General features: G+C 32.2%; 1 long non-coding RNA gene across 1 annotated transcript; it reads right to left on the reverse strand.

The window, feature by feature from the left end:
- Positions 1–9,936: 9,936 nt before the first annotated feature.
- Positions 9,937–10,555, reverse strand: LOC145823325 (uncharacterized). The gene is made up of 2 exons (XR_014365612.1): positions 10,315–10,555; positions 9,937–10,141 (listed from the first exon to the last, which is right to left on the reverse strand). It is a non-coding gene; the product is annotated as an uncharacterized LOC145823325 (long non-coding RNA).
- Positions 10,556–10,758: the final 203 nt, after the last annotated feature.

Genomic DNA, 10,758 nt, shown 5'->3' on the forward strand with positions numbered 1-10,758 from the left:
TCTTGAGTTTCACCTACTAGGCCACAACTAAATGACCATTTGGGCCACCCAAGATAGTTGTTGGTTGGGCTTTCCTGGGCCATGTGGGTCATGCCCATCAAGTATGATTTGGTTTGGTTCAATTAAGAAGTAAATCAAGAATTAAACATATAGTCCTACGAAATTTATAAACCAAATCAAATTATGAAAATTTTAAAATCAAATCAAATTAAATTGAACAAATAAAAGCTGGTTTGGTTCAGTTTAAAACAATAATTTTTAAAAATGTTGTCATTTTTATTCAAATCATAATTACAAATATTACTCACAATTTACTTAAAACAAAATAACATATCATAATCAGAATAGTAATTAGAAGTGTCTACAATACGTAACAAATTATATATGTATATTTGTGTTTAAAAGGGCTGGTCCAGTTCAAAACCACAATTTTTTTTTTATCAGAAAAAAAAATATTGTTGGAATTCAATCTACATAAAGCATTGAGACAACATCAAAAAAGAAAACCATGCCACATGAAACCAGAATTACAATAATTATAAAAAATCACGATCAAACTGTGAATTACATTTTACCTATTTTAAAAATCAGGATTAAACCGTATATTATGAAAATCAAACTGTGCAATTAGGTTGACTTTTTTGATTTTTTACTCAATCATACTTTTATGTGTAGTCATTTATTACTTTACATCAATATATATAGAATTTCCATATAAATAAAAGAAAAAAGTTGCACACTATGATTTTTCCGTCATAAGTTCACATTATGAAAATAACATTGCCGCAAAAGAAAATAAGATTGAATATATTTGACCATAAAAAATAGTGAGCACTGAAACATTTTCCTTTGTTTCATATGGGTACTGAATCATGATCTCTGGGTGCTGTAATTTCCACAAACAGTAAAACTCCAAATTCAATTATTTGCTAAGTTTAGAATGGACTAATAAATTATATTAAAAGCCTTGAAATGAATTCAAAAAATGTTCTAATGAAGAAGAAACAAACCATGTAACATACATACCATAATTTATTTTCTTCTTATTTGACACACTTCAATAAGGAATCAAATTGGAGATTATTACTGGGAATAGAGAGAAAGAGGGTCCCTATATGCCTCATGCTATGTTTCATTTTTGATTTTTAATTGTGACTATATCATAGAATTAAATTATGACATTTATGATAATCATACCTACAAATGTCATAACTTGATATGTATTATAGCATTGTCCTAAAATGTTTGGTAACTTAATGAAACATATATGTCAAAATGATTAGAAAAGTTTGATAACATATTTCTATAGATTGTTGTGAGCATATAAAACCTGATGAAACGTGAGTCATGAGTCTAATGTTTAAGTAGAAACGTGATGAAACATGTATAAAATCTCATTTTATATTCTCTCATTTGGTAATATCAATCATGACATAAAAAAAAAAAATCTTAAATTCTCGATACTTTATCAAAAGTTATTCTCCTAAATAGGTTTCTCCTAATATCATCTTTTTATGTTGTCCTAAATCGAAACGATTTTAGATTTTCTTTAATTTACTAAGTCTATACAAGTCCGGTTCCAATTAAGGAAATAGTTCTTCCTGGATGGTGAATTGATTTAATTTTGCCACCATTTAAGAGTAACAATGTTTTATTAGCAATAGGAATTGCTTAATTTTGGAAGTATGGAGATGTGATGCTGCTGAGGGCAATATTTATTATAATACCAACCAAAAAAAACTGATATGGCATTTACAGATTTGAATAAACTTGTACTATTATAGACGAATATTATGAATTTGTTCTTTAGATGGATGTAATTGGTGAAGAAATTGTCGATTGTGTTTGCTATGAGAGCTAAATATTCTTGTTAAATAATACTAGCATGTCACCCGTATAACGATTCCAGTTTTGACTCAACTCTTGTTGCATTCCGAACTCGGGCTTATGGTTTTTGAATGTTGTTCACTGTCGTTCCCCTCTTATTCTCCCTTAAATTTGGTTATTGGATTGTATTGGTCTTATTTGGAGCAGGTTGGTTGCTTGATTTTCGAACCTTTGTTGCCCAGATTTTTGCCCCTCCGCTCGAGCGGCCATTCTTGCACTCAAGCGGGCTTTGCAAACTCTCAGTATTTTTGCAGATTTGCAAAATAATGGACGAGTGTATTCTATGCTTGTAACACCCCCAAAATATAATACGATAATCCATTCCATACGATTTATGAACATAATAAAATTATCTACTTTATTCATCAGAGTTTCTATTAAAAAGGGAATTACATGCATTATACATTCATAAACATCCATTCTGAATCTTCAGCATGTAGTTTAAATTAACGATAACAAAATAAATGCCCTACGGGCTTACATCTTTCCAAGGTATCACTTGGTTACAACAAAAGAAAGAGTTCTAAGCTCTACACAAGTTAAGCCCTTGGCTTGAATAAACATTTAGACACAAAAAGACAAAATAGAGCCTTCAGCTCCTACGTCCTCCCAAGCTATGTCCTTGGAGGAAGCATATCACCTGTACCTAAAAATGGTTTCCTAAGTAGGGTGAGTCAAAGCCCAGTAGAAACAGTCTAAAACAATGTATGAAGTTTAACTAAGATATAAGTGCCAGATAAATGTTCAATATTCAAGATCAACTCACATTTCTTCCATAACCATTAAATACTGATATTCACACCTTAATCCATCCTCATTTATTCATTTCGAGTTAATCCATTTCATTTCAAGTCATACGAAAAATATATATAATTTTCCAAATGATCCAACTGAGACTACAACTCAGTGGTTCCCTATCCACATAACCATCATACAAACACTTCAACCTTGCCATTTTACGAAAATTTCGTCTGCGGGATCGGCACCCATGTATTCATAAGATTTTGAGACTTTCACCCTAGACACTCCGGCCAACTTAATTCTCAATGGAGTCGATCCCCTATCTCCTCCCAAATAATGGAGTACATCCCATTTCTTCTCCCAAAACAACATACATCTACAATGTATTCAAATTCATCGTCATATACAATGACTATCTATATCACGTACTCAATGCCTTAATCATACCATCATATTCAATGACAAACTTAAATGATCAGTTTCAATTTACCTAATCATCATGCAATTTCTACAACAATCATAGTTATCCTCCACCGATAGCCCAATACACATATTTCTAAACAGATATACAATCTTGATAACAGATAAATTGTCAAAATTCCATGGGTGAGTGATTAAACAAATCCAACTACACCATTCATTTATACTTTTCCCTAATTTCACCTTTCTTACATCAATTTCATTATTAATACAAACAATATTCAACACACATTTAGGGTAAACCTCTCCCTTATTCAAATATCAACCCAAAGAATAAAATTTGCCATTTTAACACAAGTCAACCTCATTTTCAAAACCCCATAATCTTCTATGAAACATAATGTAGAAACCTCTCTTTAAATTTGGGACCAAAACCTAAGTTTACCCAAAAACTCCCAAATTTCCACCATTTATATACAAACACAAATAACTAGGTTAAAACCCATACTAAAGTATAGAATATCCCTACCTCAAAGAGAGAAGATGGGCCAAGCAAGAGAGAAACCCCAAAAGTGCTGAAATCCAACTTTAATTGGTTCAAAGAGAAGATCTTGAGAAGCTCTAACTTTTTATCAAAGGATGTAGGGTGAGGAGATCACTAGATCTAGGCCAAAATGTAGAGAGAGAGAGAGAGAGAGAGAGAGAGAGAGTATTTTAGAGAGAGAGGCTCTCAACTTTAGGGTTTTGGCTGAAAAGATATGAAAAAGTGATGTAAAAAGTGCTTTTCGCAATCTGATATATGCGCATTCCGCTCGAGCGGAGAGTTTGATGCTCGAGCGTAAGACACATAAATTTGACCCGCTCGAGCGCCAAGACACAACAACAAGGCACTACCGGCTCGAGCGTAAAATGCACACTTCTAGTATAAACGCCGCTCAAGCGCCACCTGCTCGAGTGTAGAAAATACTCCTCCAGCACTTTTGCAGACATGCAAAATACTAAGAGTGTATGAACCCCGCTCGAGCGGAAGACCAAAATTCAGGGCAACAAGGTTTCGGAAAAATAAGTAACCAACCTGTTCTAAACACAACCACAACAACCCAAAGACCAATTTAAAAGGTACACAAGGGAAGAAAGAGATAGACAACAATATAAAAGTATCAAACCCGAGCCCGGGACATTACAAGAGTCGGGTAAAAACCGAGATCGTTATAACTCGAGCGTCGTTTCTTACGCTTAAGCGGCCAATCTTGAGCTTAAGCAATGTCTTTCGTCGGTAAAAATTCTGTAAGTGTGTATTCTATGCTCGAGCGTCACTTCTTGCGCTCGAGCGGAACAATGTGTCTAACGCTCGAGCGTCACTTCTCACGCTCGAGTGATGTAACGCCCTAAAAAAAATACATAAAACCCCACATTCTTGACATGCATTGATATAAGAAAAATAAACACTTTTCCATTCATCAGGGTAGTCCTTGCAAATGTATTACATGTTGACAACAAAAGTAAATGCCCAACGGCTTACAAATTTCCAAGCCAACACTTGGTTACACAAAAGAGAGTACTAACTCATATCATATTAAGCCCTTGGCCTGAATTTACATATAATACAACAAAAGGTAACAAAACAACAAAAAGAGTCTTCAACTCCCAAAACCTTCCAAGCCATGTCCTTGGAGGTGGCATATTACCTGGACCTAAAAATGATGTCCCATATAGGGTGAGCCACAGCCCAGTAGAGATATACTAAACCAAATATAAGCAATGACTAAAACAATAGCATTTGATAGATGGTTAACACTTATAAACCAGTTATATCACAACATAGTTCCATGACACTTGTGTCCATGTTACATTCCATTTTCCTTTACTTAATCCGAATCATTTCATATACATGGCTCGGAACCTGGCCAAACAATTTAATGAGACTATAACACATATACTAACACTTCCATATTTCACAATAGATACACATATTTGCTGTATCAATACTTCAATTTAATACACATACTTGCTGTATTAATGGAGTCCATCCCCTATCTCCTCCCAAACAGGTTTGAGAGTCCATCCACTATCTTCCCTCAAACCATGGAGTACATCCCCTATCTCCTCCCACACGATACACAAATTCCAAATATATAAACAATTATCATATACAGGGATCACTTAATACACATATTTAATGTATTATTCCAACCGTCATATTCAATGACATATTTAATGTGATTAGTTTCAGTTTTCCCTAATCAACATACAGTGTCTACAACAATCAAGACTATCCTCCACCGACAACCCAAAGCAGTTATTTCTAAACTGAAAATAAATGCATTAAATAGATATAATATCAACTTACTCCATAGGTGAGTGATTAATTTATTCAACTACACCAATCAATCCCATAATGTCCCAATTTCATTATTCTGAACTCAATTCTATATTTCCACATTTTTCCAAAATTAATTATACAAATTAATTTAGTTCATAATTAGGGCATTTTTCCCCCTTTATCACATCTCAACCCAAAGGCTCGAATTCAACAATACAACAACATTAATTCCATTTTTGTTGGTCTCAAACACCCATAAGATTTAACATTTTGAAAACCCCCTTTTCTATAAATTACAAATCAAACCCTAACTTTTCCAAAAAATTACCCAACAACCCCAACATATCAAAAAGCCCAAAATTTATGATAAAACTCATAAGATGGAGGAGGGTATTCCTACCTCGAAATGAAGACACCAAATGAGAAGATGGTGAAAATCCAAAGTGCTCCAAATTCACAAATTTTCAGATTAAAACGTAGCCCAAACAACCCTCTATCTTTCTTACAAAGGGATTAGGGTAGAAACACACTATAAGTAGATCAATCCCTAGAGAGAAGGTGTGTAGAGAGAGAGGGACAGTCGGATCTAGGGTTTTGAAAGTAAAAGAGATGAAAAAGTGAAGTGCTTACTCGCTGCTGTCTACTGATATAACACAGGCTCGCTCGAGCGAAGGATTGGTCGCTCGAGCGACCAGACACAAAGAACCCTCGCTCGAACGTAGAAAGCCTCGCTCGAGCCAAGAATGCGAAGCTTTAGGTCTGTAACCCAGAAGCACGCTCGAGCGACAGAATGCTCGCTCTAGCTTCAGGTCTGTAACCCAGAAACACCCAAAACATAGACCTCGCTCGCTCGAGCAAAGAATTGCAACTTTCAGGTCCAGAACCAGACACAGACGCAAGCTCGAGCGAAGGACTTCTCGCTCGAGCCACCAGATACAAAACTCAACTCTTGGTCTAGCGAAGGAACCCTGGCTCAAGCGAAGGATCTAGAACATAGAGCTCACTCGAGCGACAAAAGTCTCGCTTGAGCGAAGGACCAAAATTCTGGGCAACAACCATTTGCTCCCAATCACACCCAACCTGTAACAAACCTGCCCAACACATCCTATAACTCAAATACAAAGTATTGAAGGATGGAAACAAGATATCAACAACAATCAACACCACGGAACCTAAGTCCGGAATACTGCACATCAAGGGGAAAACCCGGGATCGCTATAAGCGAACTGCGTGTATATCAGTCCTTGAGGACGACTTTTTAGTTCACTTTTTTTTTTCATTTCTCTCTCTCTCTCTAGAACTTTTCGAAAACCTAGATCTTGAGTTTCTCTCTCTAAAACTCATCTTCCCTCTACATTTTCTCTTAGATCCGTTGATTTCTCCACCCTAGTGTATTTATTTTAGGACGTTACAACCCGTGTTATGCGCGAGATAAAATAATATATTATTTATTAAAAATATGATATTTATATTTAATTTTTTTTATTTTGTCTCTCGTAAATAAAATTTTATATATAAGTTTAAGAGTTTTGTTTCAAATGTTCCTTTACTATAATATAGTATAGATAGATTAAAATTATTGTATTGACAGTTAACAATTAAAATTATGCTTTGTTATTAAAAAAAAAAATGATATAGTTCTAATACTTCACTATTTTTAGAATAAAAATAAATGAATTTTAAAAAATTGTTATGTTGGTTTTTGAAAGCGAAATAATTAAAGAAATTTTAAAAACTTAATGAGTAAGAAAGAATTATCGTAACATGTAATTTAAAATATCAAAAAAAGTTAAAAAATCAATAAAGACATGAAAAATACGGGATTACAATTAAAACTAATGACATATTTATTAATATGTATAATTTTATTTGAATATCTATTTGTACTTTAACATGCTTATTTAAAACAAAAACAAAAATAAATAAATGTATTGATAATTCTGAGTTTTAAAATATGATTTTGTAGACTAGCTATATTAACTTTTGGAAGGAATATATTGGAATTTTTTTACAAAAATTAAATATTGGTCATTGAACAAATCTTATAAGATTTAAAATAAAATTTATAATAGGAATAAATTAATAATATTGCAAGATATGCATTTTAACAATTTTAAATTTTGAAAAAAAAAATAGATTATGACTTTGAACTTCAATTATTGTACAATATTTTTATTTATATAATAATATAAATAAGAATAGGTAATAGATAGATTAAAATTAATTATAAATATAGCTATATTTAAAGGATATGGTTTTGTATTTTAAATTCCAAAATTTAGTTTTTAACTTCCTATATAAAAAGATTCAAAATTTTAAATTACATATGATTTTTTTAAAAAAACATATGAACTCATAGTGGAATAGAGAGAGAAGTATCATAAAGGAAATGAGAAACTGCATATATTAAAAATAAATAATTAAATAATTGACTAACAACTCTAATAGTTTTGAAAAAAATTGATTAAAATTAATATTTTCTTTCTATAACTTTGAAAAACTATTATATGCCTCTGAAGTAATGTTCTGCACCAACTGTCAATTAACACATATCATGATATGAAAAAACTATTAAAAATATATATTTTTTTAAAAAAGGAATGATATACAAACATAAAATCAATACAAAAAATTTATTAATAATGATTTTGTTTGAATTTTGATCTATCGCTTTATAATGAAGAGACATCCATATTCCGGGTAGACAAATTATCAAAACAAAATCAGTTCCCAAACTCTCAGCCTCACTTGTATAAATATTCTCAGCTAAGTTGCAAAATCTGCATCCAAAAGATAAACTTATAAAGGTAATTGACACTATATTAAGTTAATAAAACTTTGTTAATGAAATTATTATTTATGAAAGAAATATACCACAAATGGAGCAAGCCAAGCAACATGAGCTCCAATAGCTCGTCCAATTGTTTTGACAAGTCCATATGATTGGATCAAGCTCTCATTAGGTTTGATTGGCACTTGAACATGTACCTCCCAATAGTCAAGTCCTAATTCTTCTCCTTCTACTTCTTTAGATGCATCTGTGCTTTTAAGTACTTTGATTGTAACTGTTTCTGTTGGCCTAATGATACTTTTTAGAACAACTATATCTCCCACTTGCAAATCAAGATTTAATTACTTAAGTAATTATATATTTACAATTAATAAATAATATTTAAAAAATAAACTAGTACAAAGTGCTAGAGTAAAGATGATAACAACTGAAAGTGATATTCATTTTTCTAGTAGATACCAAATGATTTAATCACTTAATAGGTTCACCACACTAAAACAAATATTATAATGACAATCAACTAATTACTTTCAAGTAATATTTTTTAAGAGAATCAAAAAGAGCCCATGCGGTAATAAATGATGGAGAGATGTCTTGTTGAAGCTTGACAAGAAAATAAAAATTAAAAATTAAAAAAAAAAAGCACATGCTTCGTCATGTCATGATTTTGACTATGTAGCACAATTTTTTTAGATTTAAACAATGAAATTTAGGTCCACAATATTCATTCATTGGTTAATTGTAAGACAAGTTTTGCATGCTATTCTAAAATAAAGTTGGAAGTAATATGATATATATGATTAGCTCTTAGTGGATACCTGAGTAAGAGAGGCATCTTGTATTGATGACAAGGACCATGCTTGATGTCGAGCAACCATGTCAAGAGGACTAGAAGCTGTTGTGACCTAACCAAATTTGAATTAATTAATTTTACACACACACACACACACATAGATATATGTATGTATATATATGTGTAGGAAAACATTAATAACTTATAAATTCTATTAACAAAATTACCTGGTTAGATGTGTTTGTCAAGTTATTCGAAACATACTGAACATGGGAAACTTTGGACCTTAGCTCCGAATTTTCAGCTTCCATAGCATCCATTGTTATGTATTGGTTTGCTTTATGGCCAGATGTATCTCTCCATAAATTAGACGGGTAGACACCTAATCCATACATGCGAACTCGTCCATGTTTTTATTTACCCATCACTTGTCCAAATGTATCATTTGGGCCCTCATTTGATAAATTTGCATTTAAAGTTGTCCTCTCATTCATTTCATCCTATAAGGTTGCAATAAACATAACTTAATAGATACATTTGAATCACTCAACACTATAATGTGGGAATTTTAACTAATCTATAAGTTCAAACGGACATATAATTATTTGATATATATTATCATTGCTTTTGTTGCCTCAGGGTTCCAGTCTCCTTTGTATAACATACTTTAAACATGTGAGCACGTGTTGGAGAGTGTCCCAACTTATTCTTCTACAAAATAATATATTGCAAAATATAAATTATATCTTCTTGTCACATCATGCATACATTATCATATTAAATATACAACATGAAAAGATTAATTAACCTGCTCCTTTCGAACACGTGGGAAACTTTTTGTTCTAGTAGTATGATTATACTTTTGCTCTGCACGACTTGCTTTGTTTTTATCACTTTGTGCCTAAAATTACAAATGCATAAATTAATGGTGTCCAAACTATAGCAGGTAAAAAAAAACATATAATGATCAGATCAAATATACCTTTACTTCTTCGATGGCCCAATACTTAATAAGGTGTTCCCACTTATCAGCATATACTCTCTTATCTTTGTAATGCTTTTGTTGGTCAAAACTCAAGTGGTTTTTATAATAATTTTTCTTTATGTCTGCCTTCCAGTCTTTTAACTTCTTACCAGTGCACTTCATAACCCAAGTCCTAGCATGACTTGGAAGATCAAACTTTGACTGAAGAGAGAGAGAGAGAGAGAGAGAGAGAGAGAAGAATAAAATAATACATAATTAATCTTTCCACATACAAAATTAAAATTACAAAAGATTATAAAGAGTGTTATTTTAATCATATTACTCATGTTTATTACTTTTCACATGTGATCTTCGTACAATATTATGTCATTTACCTGTACAAGTGCCCATATGTGATCTTTGTAATGTTCTGGGACTTTATGCCAATTCTTGTAAATGAGTGGTGCATTTTTCCCATCACGCACAATAGTTCCAATGAACGATGATAATTTTGTTGCCAATTTGTCATCAGGTTGGCCAAGTTTGTTCCAATTGACTGTTAGGCGCTCATCATCACGAGTACCCCAAATATTACGCATTTGAGTAGGACCTCTAGTTTTCTTTTTTTCACTAGCACCATCTAGTTATAAAAAATAAATAAATAATAGTACTAATATAGTATATATGAAAAAATAATATGGTATTTTTATAAGGTTTGAATTTGCATACCTGCATTATCATTGGGCTGACTAGAGTTTTGCTGAATCTCAGATGGAGTTGACTCAGTAAACTCACCAACATTGCCTGAGCGAAACTGAAGATATGGGTCCATAGGCTTT

Source organism: Camellia sinensis, chromosome 4 (assembly GCF_055761805.1).
Source record: "Camellia sinensis isolate YWXY chromosome 4, ASM5576180v1, whole genome shotgun sequence".
NCBI classification, from domain to species: domain Eukaryota; kingdom Viridiplantae; phylum Streptophyta; class Magnoliopsida; order Ericales; family Theaceae; genus Camellia; species Camellia sinensis.